The following is a 17617-nucleotide window of genomic DNA, read 5'->3' on the forward strand; positions in this document are numbered from 1 at the left end:
CAGCCCGAGTGTGAAATGAGTGTGAAGTGAGTTCAACACCCCCCACCTCCCCTCCCCCTTTATAGTTATCAGTATTATCTTTATTTGCAGTTGGCTGGGTCAGACCTGCCACACTGGGAAATGTGCACAAAGCCAAGCAGAAGGAAACAGATAAAAATAGAAGATATGAGCAATCAGAAGCAAGCAGAACATTCTTTACAGCCAAGAACTGGAATCATACAATATTTCTATGGCATCCTGTTTCATTTTTGCACATTGTTATCATTATGTCAAATTCACTCCCTAATCTCCTCATCCAGCTGCAGCCACCAGTTACACATGTGAAACCTCCACAAAGCCTTTCTCAAGACATTGCTCAAGGGACCAGCACAAATGTGATTGCTGGACAGAGAAGGCTGTGGAAGGTCACCCTGCATTCCACTGGTGCGGTGGGCAGGAGGCTGCTCCCAGAGACCAGAGCTGTCCACACACAGCTGGCTTCATGAGCATGCTCAAGCAGAGAAACGGTCCCAGTCAATCACACCCAAATGATGAGAAGCAAAGGCCCATACCATGCCAAAATAGGCAAGAAAACTGTTGAATTCTTGGTACTTCTAGGGCAGGGCTTGCAAGGAGGGTTGTTTCTAAAGCCATCTTTCTACTGCACCCACAAGTGTCCTTCAGATCAAAGAAAAGGGAAGATGTATGTAAGTATTGATGGAAAATGCATGGATACTAAATCCAGAAGTAAACACTGTGACTGTCTGATTTGGTCTAGCAGAAGGCCAAAGACTCCAATGCAATACTTTCCCAGCCAGGCCCAGAGCTCCTGGTTGGGCTACAGCACATTATTTTCAGAGGGCATGCAAGCTTGCCAAAATAATTCCTCTGCTTAGTCCACAAAATTCACACACTGGATCAGGGGCCACCAACCTTCCAAGAATAAAAGCCAAGCAAAATAACATTGGATACTTTAATATGAAAGCACATGTTCTAAAAAATGGTTAGTTCAATATTGGTTCGATGAGTGTGATAGCAGTTTTACAATAGGTAAGCCACACAACCACAGCCTGCCTTCACAGAAATACACTGTGAATTTGACAGATATCTGGTAAATTTATTCTTAGTATAATAGCTCTGATTTTGTTTCTAGATGCAGGAGATTTCATACACTTGTAGCCTGTTAGCCCAGATGTGAGCATTCATTCTATTTATCTGCAGCTGCTGCTGTTAAGCACAGCACACTTACCTGCTGGGGAGATAATGCTTACCTGACATAGCCCCATCAGCAGTATAAAGTATTCCCACTTCTCAAGGCTTCCCTTCAAACCACAATCTCTGGCCTTCAGACCTCCCTCCCCAGCCTCCTCAGCAGTCCACAGGTCCTCACTTGACAGAAAGGAGCATAACCCCTCAGCCTCAGCTGAATGGGGCCATATCAGTGAAGGATCTAGTCCATTGTTCCCAAAGTCTGAGATCCAATTTCCTTTTTCCTTGTGACCTCCAGCTTTGAGTGGCAGGGTAATTTGTCAGGGGAACAGCTGATTCAGCAGCTGTTCTGGGTCACTGTCGTGCATACATGACTCAAGCTTGTAGTCTTTACTCAGACTCATGGCAACAGCAGGCTTAGAGACCTCCAATCTGATGGGACTTGTTGCCCTGACAATATTTTCTCAAGCCTTTATTATCAGCTTTCCCCCTAACAACACAAAACAAATCCAGGAAAAGAGTGCAAACAACAACCTCATACCACCTCTGCACCTGCAGGCAAGATCCCTTCTCCAGGCTGATTGATCTGAGCTCACCCTGCAGGTGCCTCAGCAGCTTCACCCCCAGCAGCCCAGCTCCCAGGGACTCAGGGGTGGCTCTGACCTGCAGCTGCATGCAGAGATCATGGAATAAACCTTCAAATCCTCCACCTACTTTTATTTAGTTTTCATCTGAATACACAAGAGTTACAATGCAGGAACAGACAAACCAGCACACTCATCAGTCAGGCACCCTCTGCTAACCAAGAAGCCACAGAGATTTACTCTCAGGCAGCCTGTGACAAGAGTGATACCTAGAATTAACTCTCTGCTGGGCTTTCCCTCAAAAAAGAGGGACATCTTTAACAGCAACAGCCCAACAGTTTTTTCCTCCAAAGCCTGACCTTGAGAGAGGGATTGTAGAAGAATAAAATGCAATTTGAGTAAAAGGAAGCAGAAGAAAAACATACTGGTCCCTGTGAATCCAAATTCCCAGTGATGTTGGCTCACTAACTGTGGAATACAGGTGATAGAGACATGGTCTTCTTTGTTCAACAAATTATTTAATCCAACATGTTCATATTAAACAGTCACTGCTGGATTTCTTTATGTGCACGTTGCTCCTTATTTCTGCTCATATAAGTTACTGAAATACAGAAACTGACAGACCCTTTGAAGCTACCACCAGGTATCTTGAGGGCATACTACCCTCACTCAGATTTCTGACCTGATTTTCTCATTTCCCATGTCCCTCCAGGGTAACATGACTGTGTCCACTCTGGCTATATGGGGCAGCTCTTCTCACTGGAGAACACTCTGGCTAGGCTTGGGAAGGAGTACAGGTAATGGTAAGGTCTCTGCTGACAGCAGTGCTGCCATAGACAGCAGTGGGAAAGGATCTCACCCTGATTTAGACTCACCAGCATCAAAGAAAATGGCATTACCTTACAACATAGGTATCACCACATCCCAGCATGTGCCCTGTGAAGGAAATGATCTGGCCTGGTCTGAAGAACATTGTTATATGATGTAAACTAATACCTTGTGATCAAGCAAGTCCAGAGGAGGCCAAGAAGATGATCAGAGGGCTGGAGGACCCCTCCTGTGAAGACAGGCTGAGGGAGTTGGGCTTCCTCAGCTTGGAGAAGAGAAGGCTCTGGGGAAACCTCATAGCAGCATTTCCTAAAGGGGGCCTACAAGAAATCTGGAGTGGTACTTTTTACAAGGACATGTAGTGACAGGGCAGGAATGGCTTTAAACTGACAGAGGGGAGATTTCGGTTAGGCATTAGGAAAAAAGTCTTCACTGTGAGGATGGGGAGACACTGGCACGGGTTGGCCAGGGAAGATGTGAATGTTCCATCCCTGGCAGTGTTCAAGGCCAGGTTGGTTGGGGTTTGGAGCAACCTGGTGTAGTGGAAGGTGTCCCTGCCCATGGGAGGGGGTTGGAACTGGATGAGCTTTAAGGTCCCTTCCAAACCATTCTCTGGTTTTATGGTAGTGTAAAAAAAAAAAAAACAACAAACCAAAACCCAAAAAACCTGGGCCAAACAAAATCACATTGCCATGGGGAGTGTTTGGTCTTCCATGGCAACAGCATGTGGAGGCCAAGGCATAACTGCAATAACAGCAGAGGTAACTGTTGAGCAAAATAAATGGCAACGAATCCATCCAGAAGCTGAGGGGCCAGCAGCCATGCCAAAACTCCAGACCTGCTTCCCAGCTCTCCCACTAAGACACTCAGGACAGCCGCACTGGTGGCACCAGCTTCTCCTTCCTTCCTCCAGGTCCAGGTAACTTTCCTTTTCCCTTCCAAGCTTCTTTCAGTGGCAAACAGCACAGGTGGTGCACTACCCTGCATCCAGGTTCTCCTCTTTATTTATCCACAGGAGCCATTGGCCCTTTTGGGGATTCAAAGAGGATTAAGCAGTCTGTGAAATTTTAGAAAAGCAGAAAAGGGATGTTGCAAAATGATTTGTTTATCAGATGTGTTTGTGGCTTTTATTCCACATTAGTTACCATTCAAGGGGGGGACAGGCTGGCACCTACCAGGTTAAATCCCATTACAGGTGGTTCAGGCTGACACATTTTATCTGGAAATCTTCAGGGGAGGGGGAAGAGGAAGCAGCCAATTACAGTGGACAACATGAGGCAACCAGTCAAACTGCCTGCCTCCCTGCCATCATGTGTGGCCATACCCGGGTGGCTCCCTAGATCATGGCCCTACACAAATACTCCTCCTCTGTGACACCTCCTTCTTCCATTCTGGGGACCTTACGGGCAGATCCCAGACAGCTGTTCCCAGCTGCCCAGCCTATGGTCTTGGAAATGCCCAGCTGAAGGTGGATCTGAGAAGCTCATCACAGTGATTGTCCAGAAATAATGCCCTGAGGGGTAACCACCCTGCCACAGCAGCATCTCTGCCAGTGGCTAAATCACAGGGCAGCAAACACTTCTCTTCCAATGCTGTTAGCCCTCTCTGTACCCTCTTCCACCTACTGTGATGGCTGACTGCAATCAGGAGTGAAACATAGGAGGAAAAAAAGCCTTTGTGAAGTTCCATGGACAGTTTCAGTGTTCATCACAGATTATGCCACTCCTCAGTGTTCACTGTGCTTGGTTTTCCTGCTTCAGCTCCCTTCCTCCTGCAGGGAAGGCACAACTTGTCCTCTGGTGTCATCAGCAGCCAGAGGCTACAGCCGTGGCATGGCTCAGGTTGTCCCAGTGTGATGGTGTCCTCTGCAACGGCTCCTTAATATGTAGCCTATGGTGGAAACAGGATATGAAGCACAGGATGGGAGTGGCAATTGCTTTTATTGCTGTCCTGGAGGTGATACTACTCAAATCATATTACCATGTGTTTGGATAGGAGCCAAAAATGTGAACACTGGACCCACAGCAAATGTGGGTCTTTTTTGCTTCACGGGTACAATTTATGGACAATATCCAGAGTTTTCCTGTCAGTAGGCAAGTCACAAGCACCAAAACCTGGATGTGGCTCTGAGACAATCAACTGAAGCAGTTACATACACGTAGAGCCGGCACGTGCAATGAATTGAGTGATGAAGCACGGAGGAGTTCGCAGTGCTTGGCAATGCCTTTGAAGTGTACTCTGTTGTAAGAGGACAGGTCCTGGCAGCGCTGGCTGCCACAGCTGCCTCCCGGTGATGTGGGGTCACAGCAGCACTCATATAGAGGGAGGGTCTGAGAATGATGGGAAAGCAGCAAAAGCTGTAGAGGTCTGATACACTGCAATACAGAGAAATCTAAAGGCATCTGTAAGGATCAGCCAATAAATGTTGGGAAAGCTAGAAAAAAGGAAGGAAGAAACAAAGAGTCTAAACTTAACTGCCTGAGACTTTTATCATCAGAATCTCCCATAAGAAAATACCTAATAATATCATTTCTGTTGATTCACACACTCACACTGCATATCTTGCAGAAGACAGAAGCTGTCTTCTTTCATCTGATGTATTTGGTGTCCAAGTAGATATTAAGGGCTTGTCCCTATTGCTGAGGAGGATTATTGGGAATATCTAAAGGTCCTGTAGGAAAAAAAAGGTTAAGAAGAAGTGAGCCACATGACTGAGGTGCACTGCATGGGCACATAGCAGACTCCTGTGCAGATGTGCTGATATGCCAGGACCATGCTGCTTCCACTTAGCCCCAGTGTAAGATCAGGGCTGCAGTCGTGCTTTGCATAAATACTCAAGGATTCAGATGAGCTTTTTCTCACACCTACACTTAAGTGTGGAGCGAGAGGAAGAGGTCACCAGACAATCAGGACTAGCCCAAGGCCTGTTATTGCAACAGCAAAATGAAAGCTCTGGCTCATTCTCAGACACAGAAACTTGGGCAACACAATTCATGACACACACAGTCTGACCTGCGAGAGAGGAAATGTGCACGGCCTTGCACTGCGGCCATCACCTGCAGCCACCACGAGCCAGTGCCCCTTCCCAGCCTCTTATAGAAAGCCAGGATGCCTCAGCCATCAATGAGAGGAAGCTGGGAGAAGGACATGGCAGATCATCACCCTGCCCAACCAGGGTCCTAGGAAGGGGGTTTCCACATATAGTACCTCAGTACTCTAACAGATGCTCCCCAGCTCTTGCCAGCTCTCTGCAAACTCAACACATTTCTGCTCCAGTGCTGGCTCCTCCAGTTCCCCGTGGAACAGGTCTCCTGTCAGCACTGCAGTAACATGCCATGGACTTTGTGCCCTTGCCTCGTGGCAAGCCAGGCTTGCCTCCGGGACACCTTGGGGTCCTCCAGCCAGCAGCAACCCCGGGAGAATTGCTGGGGGAGGGGCACCCCTCAGCATTCCTGCCTTGGGGATGGTTTATTCCTGGAGTTGATGCCTGTCAGGGCATGACCTAGATTGTTTGTGAAGAAGTCACAGCCACATGGGGCTGAGGTCCTCAGTAACCCACTGTCCCCAGTGACCAGCGTGGTCTGTTTGAAGAACGTGGCCACGTGAGGAATGCTCCATCACTCATTTTAGATCCAGACATTCCTTCATCCCACTTCCTCTGAGGCAGTCAGGTCATCCTGGCTCAACAGGAAATATCACTTGAAGACATGATCCACCTTGTATCCCATGGGGCTGAGAGCATGGAAAACAAGCTAGCACACTGCAGAGGAAAGTGTGCATGGGAAATGCTTCTAGTCTGAAGCTCATCTGGGCTTGTCCAGGTGCTCCAATAGCATGATGAATCTTCTGTTCCTGGCTCATTCCAACCCACTGGATTTTAAAAACATGTCTGCCCATCTTGGTCATGCCCTGCATGTGCTTCCAGGTGTCCTTGGTCCTAGAAGAGGGGAAGCATGGAGATTAGCTCAATTTCCACCAGCTCCTAAACACCTTCTTGGGGATGGGGGTGGGGGTGGTTTGATTCTCACTATCGAGTAGGCAATACTCTAACATCTAACATGTGTGGAAAATAGCCTTGCTGGTATGTATTTTTCCTTATATTATCTTGTATATCAAATAAACTTCATTCACGAGAGAATCAGATCCTCAGCTCATGTGCCCTGGCTTACCTCTTGTAAAGCTGATGGAAAATTCCCAGTTTATTCTGGGGTCTATATGCCTTCGCTGAAAGATTGTCAGAATTACTTCCAGCCCAGCTGTTACATTCATGCTCCAAACCTCTTCCTTCCTTCCTTCCTTCCTTTTTAAAGAAAGGTGACCCCTGGCACCAGCACAGACTTCCAGGGCTGTGGGTGGAGGAAGGAGACTGTCACCATCAGGCAGGTGCTGAGTGCTTGTTCCTGGTCAAGGGACATGGTTGTGGCTGCTTGGCTCTCTCCATCTACACTGTAGTGGGATCCAGCCTTGTGGCACTCCTAATTTCTGCCTTCCCCCTCACCTGGACATCTTACACTACCCCAGCTCCTTTGTTCTTGGTATTGGGAATGGTATCTGGATGCTGCCTCTGGGTGATGTGGGAATGTTGCTGTCCTGGCTTAGGAAGGACAAGTAGGAATCGTGCATCATTTGCCTTGGTATGGCTGGGGGGGAGTCTATCTCACAGCACTTTTACTGTCGTCAGGTTAGAGGCTGACACTAATCACAGTCATTAGAAAGCAAGCTCTTCTTGAGGGCACGCTGTGCCGCAAGATGGACTCATCACTCTTCCAGCCTATCCAACTCTTCCCATTGAGCAGGGAAGCTCCCAGTAGAATCCCAGGCAGTGAAAGAAATCCCACCTCTGGTGTATGCTTGAGCCTGTGTCACTCATACACACAACCTCATGTTGTGCAGGGGATCAGGTAGTCATCTTCACCACAGAGCTTGTTAACAGTGTTTACACTTTTGATTTTGTTTTTAAGAAAAAGTACCATCAAATCTAGGGAGGAGGTATGAAAACAAGTGGGTTTTCCATCTCCAAGCTCCAGCTAGGTAGAGGTGTGGGATAGGAGCTGCAAAGGAGCCATGCTTGATGGGGCAAGAAGGCAAGGTGTGCTTTTCACCTTCCCCTCACCCTGACCATGATTCTCCAAAGCTGGAAATAAGTCAGGAACCTCAGTGTAGCACTGGGTTTAACCTGACTAGCCCTGCAGAGAAGCTGGCTAATGAGCCATGCTGTAGGGCCACACTAACCAAGCTATGCCGCTCAATGGCCCTAGCCAGCATCTCCACGCAGCTCTGTTGTGTCCTAAGGGCCCATCCACAGCCAGCTCAGGTCTCTGGCTCTGCCCAGTGCCAGACCAGACAGAGCAGCCTGCTGGTGTTTTGTGCTCTCTGCTGGGTTTTGTCTCTCAGGGGGATGGTGACTTCAAACCAGTAATACTGTTCACACCATATTTTGCTCCAAGAGGTGGGGTTGGCTGTAAAACAGATTGGCAGTGTGGCCACACTGGGGGTTATTCACTGTCTGGGAGCCCTCGGGTCTCCTTTCCTCTTCCTATTTCAGTGTTTGTTAACCAAAGGTGCAGCTCACCCAATGATCTGCTGATGTTTTCAAAGCACTGTGTGTTATCCAGCAAAGATTAGATATGAAAAAATGAGTGGTTTGAACTGAGACCCACAGCAGGATTTATGTATCTGTCTGACTGCAGTTTAATAGCAGTAGCTGCTGTAGACATACCCTGCTGTCGTGGGGCCCTGCTTATCCTCACTTTTAGCAGTCTTCCTCCCTTCTTTCCACAGAAGGAAAACCAGCTGGTTTATCTTTAGCTTGAACTCTCCTTGTCACTCAGCTGCCTTCACTTGTTCTGGTTACACGAAGTAACACCGTGCCAACAGTTGTCTTTGGCTCCAGTGGCAAAGTCTGAGTTAAATTAGAGATGTTGCAAGCCATGGATGGTGTTATGTGTTGATCTTGAAAGGGGACTTGGCTGTAAAGGAGTGTAACTCATGCTGTTTTGCCAGAGAGTGGGTGTATTAATGGAATAAATCACCCATGCCTAGCTGGCAGAACAGGATATAAGGTTGGGGCAGGAGGATGCAAGATGGAAGATAGCAAGGTTGCTTCATCCAGTATCCTCTTTCCTATTCCTGGCTACTTTCTTTCCCCATCCTTTCACCAGAAGGGTAAAGCAGGACAAACAGGGTTGTAGGTGTGCACTGAACAAGGCAGCACAACTGTGCTTCCTCTTTCTTCTGGTGGAATGAGGTGGCATCAGCCAAACACATCTGGGGGACACTGTGGATACAGCTATTTTCTTTCCCACTTCTGGGAGTTGCTGACTTCAGAATGTCAGATCTGTGGTGAATAACCAAACATCACCCCAAGCCCACAATCTGCTCTTACATGGGCTCTGTCCAGCAGCAAGTACACTCACAGAGCAGCCTTTATGGTTTATTTTGTCCAATACTGAGGCAACCGAGTCCTCATCCATGTTATTCTCATCCCCTGAATGGTAAGGGAATATAGATGACCATTTGGATGGAACCCCCATGTAGTAGGAGCCTCACAGACCCATAGTATCCTGTTACCACATTGCTTTGCTGACACTCCCTCATGCATAATGTGCCTGTGATTACTTGCTAGAGGCGAGAAGCAGAGGCCACTCCTCTCCTATGCTCCTTAAATAGTTAAATGCATTGGTCAGCTGGGAGCAAGCCTGACAGCTGAAAGAGGTGCTGCTCCCAGGACAGAGCCAGGTCTGAATGTAAGTAAGCTGTTTGATAGGTACAACCTTTCATAGCTGGTGTACAGTGCCTGGGTTGTCTGCAACTTCTTGATCATTGCTATAAGTAGGCACTGGTTTAAATTTTCATTTCAATTTTTCCTTTATTTTGGATACATTTAGTGGATTTTTTTTTCCCTGAATTGCTCTTCTCTGAAAATCAGCTCTGTTTAACACTCAAGATACTTCTTCAAAAAATAAATAGCTAGATATGCATATAGCTCTGTGGGGTTTTTTCTATTTTAGCGTGTATTTGTGTGTGTTGGGAGGGGAGAAGTCTATGCACATGTATCTGTGTGCATGGGTTTATGACTGCTCACAAGACAGGTGATGGTGATGCCTGTCTCTCGGTGTGTGTGAGATGCGTCCTTAAATACACACAGAAAATTGTCAAAATGGAAAAACAGTCCTTAGGTTGTGGAAAAGCATTGGAAAGAGGAGCTGGTAGAAAGGGGATGAATCCCATAATGGAAAAAAAGGCTTATTTCTAGCCTGTGTATCCAAGATGATGATGGGGAAAAAGCAGCAATACAAATGTACTGAAGCCTGGTGGAGTACTGATGTGGCATCCCAGTATCTTTCCAGCACTGTCAGTGTCTGGGTGAATATTGGGATGTCAGTGTGCACATATACCCAGGCAGATGACATACAGACTTATTTGTACAAAACCATCTGAAGCCTGTTTTCTTTCTCAGAGGGGCCTGGTGTGGTACAACAGCAGTTGCTAATCCTTACCCTAGTTGCCACTAAAGGCAGATGCTACTCTGGACTTCTTCTTTCTCATTTTGAGGTTCATACTCAGGTTCTGCCTTCCCTTAGTGTTACACAACCTGCCTGTTAAAAATACCCAATGTCCTGTGTACCTGGCCTAAGGAGAATTAGGCATCTGTTTAAGTTAACGGGCAATACCCTCACCTTTCGGCTCATTATGTCATTTGCCTGAAGCCTCTCATTATTGTTTTCTGGAGATTGGTCCCTGCCGTGTTGGTTTTCTGCTGTATTTTGTGTGGGATGGAAAAACTGTTAGAAAAGCATAAACGCATATTCCCACCCCAAAAAAAAATGTTTTCTGTATGGACAGGATGTTCATGCAGTGGAGTGGCACATGGCGCAGCAATACCCACACTGGCAGGTATTTTGAGTGCCAGCTCACAATATAACCAATTTCACTCTTCTAGAGCAGAAAATCCTGTATTCCTTAGAATGCAGTGTTTGAGGAACTGCATGTCAAAACATTGTACTTTTGTATTCAATTTAACAACTGGTACACGCAGCTAAAGGACCAGTCCCATCCCAGTGGTGGCAGAGTTGGGCAGCCCATGCCAAGAGACTCCAAAAGGCAACATGGAGCTGCAGCTCCCTACTGGATATCATCTTCCTGAACATTAGAAGATCAGCCCATATAACCACTGTCCTGTCTCCAGGGCTCTGCAGAAGAGCTCAAGGTGACCCATAAAGCAATACAATGAGTGTAGAAGAAGTCTCTTAACAAAATGCAGGCAGTGGTAGGCACTGGGAGCAATATACATGGATGAGAGTGATTGAAGCTTAGTCTCACGTTTATAGGGTAGAAAATTGAGTATAGCTGTGGTAAATGAATACAGCCGTGGCAAATGAGTACAAGGTAGTCTAGGGATGCATAGAGGGTGTGTTGTTTGGGGATTTTTGCAGTGGGATTGCAGAAAGTTAGGAAATTCATCTATCAAGAAGAGTTCTGGTATATTTCTGAACTTTGGTCCTCTGCAACGTGGGTAGCTTATCATGGCATTAGCCAAGAAACCCAAGGCAGCCAGTTCAGCAGAACAGGCTGGAGAAGGCAGAGAAGAGAAATGTGGGTTTGGGAAGCAACAGAGAAAATCTTGCTATCAGAAAGTCAATTCACTTTCAGTTAGTCTTTCTCAGAATAAACTATTATCTAGTGTTCAGCCAAGGTATAAATCACTTTTTTTCACATTGTGCCCTCTGAAAAGGGGAATGCCAAGACAAATTTCACTTCTGCAGAGTGTTGTGATTATGGCTTTCTATTGCAGTCAAAGCAGATGTAGTCAGATTGACCTTGGGCAGAGCAGAGATGTACGGGCAAGTTTACTTGTATCTGGCTTAGAATCTGGAAGGAATCTTGCTTTTCTATTTTTCCATATAGACCAAAAAATCCTGGTTAGCTAAAGGCCATACTCTACCTGAACCGTGTGGTCCCACACACCCACTGTTGCTGCAATTCATTATATTCCCCCAGGTACAGCTCCAGCTCCCATGCTGCAGCTGTAAATCTCCACGCACCTCTGTGAATGGGTGCCATGTAAGCTCTGCACTTTAACTCACACAGACTCCGTCGTAGTTATTTGACCATTAATAGATTCCAGGCAGACCAGTCACAACCCAGCCAGCCGGGTAAACACATTCATTAAAAGGTAATCGTTGCAAGAAGGAGGAAACCTAACCAGGAATAGATAACCTTAATCACCCAGGATGTTCAGGCAATTTCAGACACCCAATCAGCACTTCAGTGGTCTGGTGATGGGCTTATCCTAGCTGGACCAGAGAGGAAATGCCTGACTTCCCTGAGTCAGGAGTAGTGAACATCCCAGTGTGGCACAAGGCAAGAAGATACAACATCTCTTGCCATCAACATCTCTTGCCATCAGTGCCTGCAAGCAGGATGAGAAAGGGAAGGAGGCTGCCTGCCAGGGATGCCAGCTGCCTGGGGTTCAGGTCACTATTTTTTTCAAGGGCAGCCCTCATTTTAATACCCCCGAACATCTTTGGAGTGACTGTCTGGCAGAGCTGCCCTGAGGGAGCTTTCCCTAGTCCCCATCAGAAATTTTTCAGAGCTTTTATTCTGCTATTCTTATTTAGCTCTTTAAATGGTCCCTTCTATGAGACTGAAGGGAGTGGTCAGATCTTCAGGTACTGTAAACCACCAGGGCTCTTGCTGCAACACATAGGGTTGCAGACTCAGTTTGTACAGACTCTTTGCAACATCAGAGCTATATAGGTTAACCAGTGCTGGCTGAAAACCAATGAAAACTGCAACAAGGAAAGTGAATGACTTTAAATTAGCAGAAGTTGCACATTTGGAATGAAACTCTTGGCTGCTTTTTACAACTGGGCAGGACCAGGTTTACATAAAGCTTTTCTAAGATTATCAGATGCTTCCCAAAGAAAAGGGTTTCAGAGAACCAAAATTTATACCTATATTTATATCAAAATTGGAAAATTACTGTTGCCAAAAAAAAAAGCTTATTTTTTGGATGTGGGACTGGGAGATGGAGTCAAAAATTTTTTATCTTGGCATTTTTCAGAATGGAAAAATTTTGTGGTTTACTTAGAGGCAATGATTGAAGTTCTTGTGCTAAAAATTACTTAAAAAACTCATTAAAAAAAAGACAACCTCAAGAAATATAATTTGGCAGAAAAGAATTTCTCAAGTTTCCTTCTTTACAAGATAACAAACTTGCATCAGTTTGGATTTGTTTAGTTCCTTCCCACAGCTCTTTTTCAATTCATTAGGTTTTATTGTGGATAATTTAGCTCCATTCAGGAGCCAGAGTTATAACAGCAGTACTGTTCTCTCTCCCCTTTGTGGTGTTGCTGTTTGAATTATACCAGTACCTTAGAACGACTCATTCCGTTTCCACTGAGATGGTCGTTGGAATTGGCAGTGTTATTACCATGTCCTGATTTTGACAGTACATCACCAGCAAAACAGTCTCAGGGAGTAGTATGTGCCTGTGCATGTACACACACCTTTCGTGCAGAAAGCTGTTTCTTCTTTGAATTCTTGTGCTAACTTGCCAATTACTTTCACCATGGCTCTCTGCACGGAAGTCAAGCAGGTAAAGGATACAGCCAAGTGCAGCTAGCTATACAGCAGAGGAGAGGAAAATGGTGTGCGGGACTGAGTAGAAGATACAGGTGTGCATTAACCACCTAAGTTGGTTCTTTTGTTTTGCTTAGCTCTTGCAGCCAGAGTGGAAGCTTAAGATGGCTCTCAGCAACCACACGAACAGCAGTTCGATCATGCCGAATTTACTCCACATGTTTGTGGAACAAAAGAAGACTCTTCGGTTCAATAATTTCAGCAACCCAGCCTTGGAGATGCAAGAGGAGTTAATGGCCTCATTCTATATCCTCATAATCATTGGGTTTTTCGGCTTTCTTCTCTTTGTCATGATGCTCAGCAATATTGTTTCCAGCAAGCCTGAAAACTACATGGACTATCTCTATTCTGGGAAGTTTAACCCTCAGAAAACCCAGGTGGAGCTTCCAGGAAAGGACAACAAAGACACTTTCATTATTATCAACAGTGCTGCCTTACTGGAGCTGCAAAGGCAGGATGGCAAGAACAACCCTGAGTCTGAGCTTCCAAAAACAGATGCAGCCCTGAAAAATGTATGAAAATGTCTTCTTTTTATTAACTTTCTGTTGCGCATACGGAGCCTAAACAGGGATATTTTTTGTTCATGAAAGCAAGAAAATGAGGAGCTGTGCCAGGACAGACACCAGCCGGTCTTGTGCAAGCTTCCCACATGCAGCTGTGAAGGTACCCAAGTACAACCTGTGTTATTACAGCCCCAGGCCGTTGGAGAAGAGGCTGCAAATCAACTCCTTGATGGCCCATCTCTTTCGTGGCTGTTTCCATCATCTGTTTTTATGGCTTGCCTCTCAGGACAATGGAAGGCCTTCCTTTGCATGCTGTTGCTTCGAGCAGGGCCAGTACATTTCCAGCTGGGGCACTGTTGGTGTGTCTGCTGTTATTCATTCACTTATTTATCTGGGGGGTCAGAGCAGCCAGTTTGGCCATGGGGTGCACCATCACCACCACACCAGGCACCTGGAAGTGGAGGCAAGCTGATCTATGCCTGATCTTTATGGAAGGAGGGTTATTCCAAGGGTTTGGAAGCACATGTCAAACTTGAACTTGCTTGTTTGCTTGGCAGGCTTGGTCTGCAAAGGGTTTTTGACAGTGGTCGTGCATTTCTTATCAGCTCTCTTCCTGCATGCCAGCCCTTTACTAAATAAAGCCAAAGACACTGAGGAAGACCAAGACATCCCGATGTTTCTCCAGAGTCCCTTCCCAGGCCCACAGGACAGCACTGGGCTGAAACCACAACTGTATCCCTCAGGGTTGTGTCACCATTGTGTCAAACAGCCCCCAACAAATTCCTTCGGTGTTTAGTGCTAAGCTCCTCATCATGAGATTCCACTGAACCTGCAGCCCTTGCTTCATCCTCAGGGGGTAAGCAGAGACAGTAAGCAGAGGAGTGCCATGATGGTTTTAGGGTGTCTTCTGTAGGCCAGCAAGCCTTGGCAGACATAAGAAGGGGAGAGCTGTCCACCACATCACACACTTGGAGGTGTTCAGTCCATGCCCTGTAGAGCCCTGGGGTTCAGGGCAGGCAGCTGTGGAGAGGCAAATGTTGGCAGCAGCCTTCAGCTTCTGATTTTTGGTCCACGCATTCAATGGAAAAAGATCTGGAGTCTGCAAATCAAAATGACTGGAGACTGGTGCTGCAGGTACTCCAAGAACTTTAGGGCATTTCGTCACAGAAGCAAAAATCCCATGAAATTGTGTGCCCGTGGGGTGGGTGTTGCTGATTCCACTCAGCCTCCTTTATGTAGCTTTGTATGTTTGCTTTTTACTACTGACAGGAAAAGAAATCGTAACTATTTTGTACCCTAGGAAACATTATTTCCTAACTTTTCTTAAGCAGGTTTTTACTCTCTCTGTAGCTTCATGTTTTGCTACTGTAATTTTTCTCTCTTTTTTCTTTTTAATGTATCTATCTTCTTCTGCCATGATATAGTGTTATTATTATGGGGTTTTGCCACTGTTTGGGCCAAGCCAACAGCCTGGAAATGATTTACTACATGTGGGCCATTTCCTTATAGGGAGTTTCCAGAGCCTGATCTTGTAAGACATGTTCCAAGGCTGATACTTCCACCTGATAGCCAAGATGAAATCCACACCACTCTCTTGGCTTTCCACACTTCTTTGAATTCCAGAGATTCTGCTTTCCAACATAGACATCTCCTTTTTTGGACAGGTGCATATTCCCCAGACACTGCCTCCAGCAGAAGCCATTTAAGCAGTTGAGTTAGTTTTGGACCCCATTGCCTTTGGCTTCATTATTATGTCTGGTTTAACAACTGCTTGGTTTGAGCCAGGATCTGCTATTAATGCTCTCTGCTTTTGACTGCACTCAGTAGCCATGCTCCAATTACAGCAGCTCAGCTATTCAGACCTGAAAAATGAGAGGCGCTTTGAAACCACAAAAAAAAAACCAACAACACATTTGCAGTTCCAGGTTTGTTCCTTCTACCCATGTGGAAGTGTTCCAGAAGGTAGCAAGTATCCCTGTCCACTTTGGAGAAGGATCTATTTCTGCCTGGTGCCAGCACTGAGAGGAGACTTCAGCATGGCTTCTAGCAGTAGTGACAGTTCCTCCTGTCTATCAATTCTCCCGTTTATCAACTTTTCCAACCATGCAACAGTATCGAGAAACCTGTGGCTGTGATGCCACTGATGGGAAGGCTGATAAAGTCAACCCTGGCATAGTCCCTAATGCTGGAATACAAATTCCACCATTCCTCACGAGGTGACATGCCGGTCCTTGTGGGAAACCACACGGTTCTAGCTCTGTTCTGAGGAGTTTAGGGCTCTCACTTTAAGTATGGGCTTCATTTATTTTCTGAAGTTTTCATATTTTTTCTGTTTCCATCCTGAGGCCAACTTTGATTTTTGGCAACTGCTTCTCTTATTGGCTCTCCATAAGGGACTAAGAGCTAAAATGACACGCTTTGGGAAAGTCTCATTATTTGACACCAGTAATACTACCCTGCCATGGGACTTACTTTAGGTAGTGTTCAGGACTTCATCAAACATACAGGAGGGAAAACAGATTATTTAAAGTTTATATGGTATTTGTTAGAAAAAGAATCTTAATTGTTTTCAGTCCATGTAAGACTGGAAGAGAACCCAAATCCCTGTAGAATAAAGTGTTGGGTTTGGCAAAAAAAGAAAAAAGATCTAACTTACAAAACATTTTATTTGGGTAAATGTTGAATTTCAAAGTTAGCAACTGTATTTTAGCTGCTGCATGCAATATAATACAGCAGTAAAATCATCCACTGTTTGCCTAACATCATGTCTACTGTTTGTATGTGTTTCATTATGTTCTGTGTTTCATTATCTTTTTATTTGGCGTTTTAAAATAAAGGATTTGTGGTGGTTTTTAGCTTGTGTATAGCATGTGGTGACTCGTAACCTAATCACATAATTACTACTGAAATGGGTAATTGGTATGTAACTGATAATTTGTAGCCTAATTGCTACATTAATAGGGACTTTGTTCATGGGTAATTGGTAAATTTGTTATTTAGCTCAGTGGCACAATGGAATTTGGTGAAGCATCAAAAAAGTGCATTGGAGGGAGAGGGTTGTGTGTGTTACTGTTCAGCCCCAGCTTTTGTACACAGGCAGTGACAGAGGAGCTGGCATAAGAAAAGGGTCAGGCCTCCCAGCTCCTTCCCAGGGGGAACAGGAGGCTGCTGACCCTGCTGAGTGCTGATGCCCAGACCCCCAACATTCAGGGCACTGCCTTACTGCCAGGGGCAGGTCTTGATGGCAGGGCAGCAGGGCGAGAGCAGGAGACTCCAGTGCAGTGTTTGAAGGATAAGAGAGCAATCACAAGTGCCCTTTCCCAAATCCCAGATACACTCTGGCTATGCCAGTGATTGTGCACTGTTTGGCCTTGCTAGGGAACAGCAGAAGTTTAAAACTGCAGAAGAAGGAAAGGTCCTTGACCCAAAGTGCTCACTGAGTAGACATGCAGACATGTGGTGGAAGGGAAAACAGGCAAAAGTACCTCAGCAGACTAAAGGTAGCATGGGATATAAAATACGTATTTTGGGGTCTTGGTCCAGTGCTTTATGTCTGCTGCCAGGTTCTTTAAATGATGGTGAGGTGCTGGGACCATGAATAATGGTTTTCAAAGCAGGTTAACAGGTGTGTTTATGTCATATATGTATATTAATGGGACAAATGAGAATCCACTTCTTAAACAGCTACTTTGAAAAAGACATGGAAGTAATCCATCCCTCCCATGTCACTAATATCAGCTGCATTATCATTGGTATTTCCATAACCAGTTATGCTTAAATCAGTTCATGGCGGCTGGATAAGCCAGGGCCAGCCAAAGACACAGGCACAGTGATGCCACCTGTCAAAAGAGCATCACCATGTCCTCCCGG

The 17617-nt window shown here is 45.8% G+C and overlaps 1 long non-coding RNA gene across 1 annotated transcript; it reads left to right on the forward strand.

Moving 5' to 3' along the window:
• The first annotated feature begins 9287 nt into the window (after positions 1-9287).
• LOC115946937 (uncharacterized) lies at positions 9288-16602 on the forward strand. The gene is made up of 2 exons (XR_004080946.2): positions 9288-9346; positions 13322-16602. It is a non-coding gene; the product is annotated as an uncharacterized lncRNA (long non-coding RNA).
• Positions 16603-17617: the final 1015 nt, after the last annotated feature.

Source organism: Melopsittacus undulatus, chromosome 2 (assembly GCF_012275295.1).
Source record: "Melopsittacus undulatus isolate bMelUnd1 chromosome 2, bMelUnd1.mat.Z, whole genome shotgun sequence".
Lineage (NCBI taxonomy): Eukaryota > Metazoa > Chordata > Aves > Psittaciformes > Psittaculidae > Melopsittacus > Melopsittacus undulatus.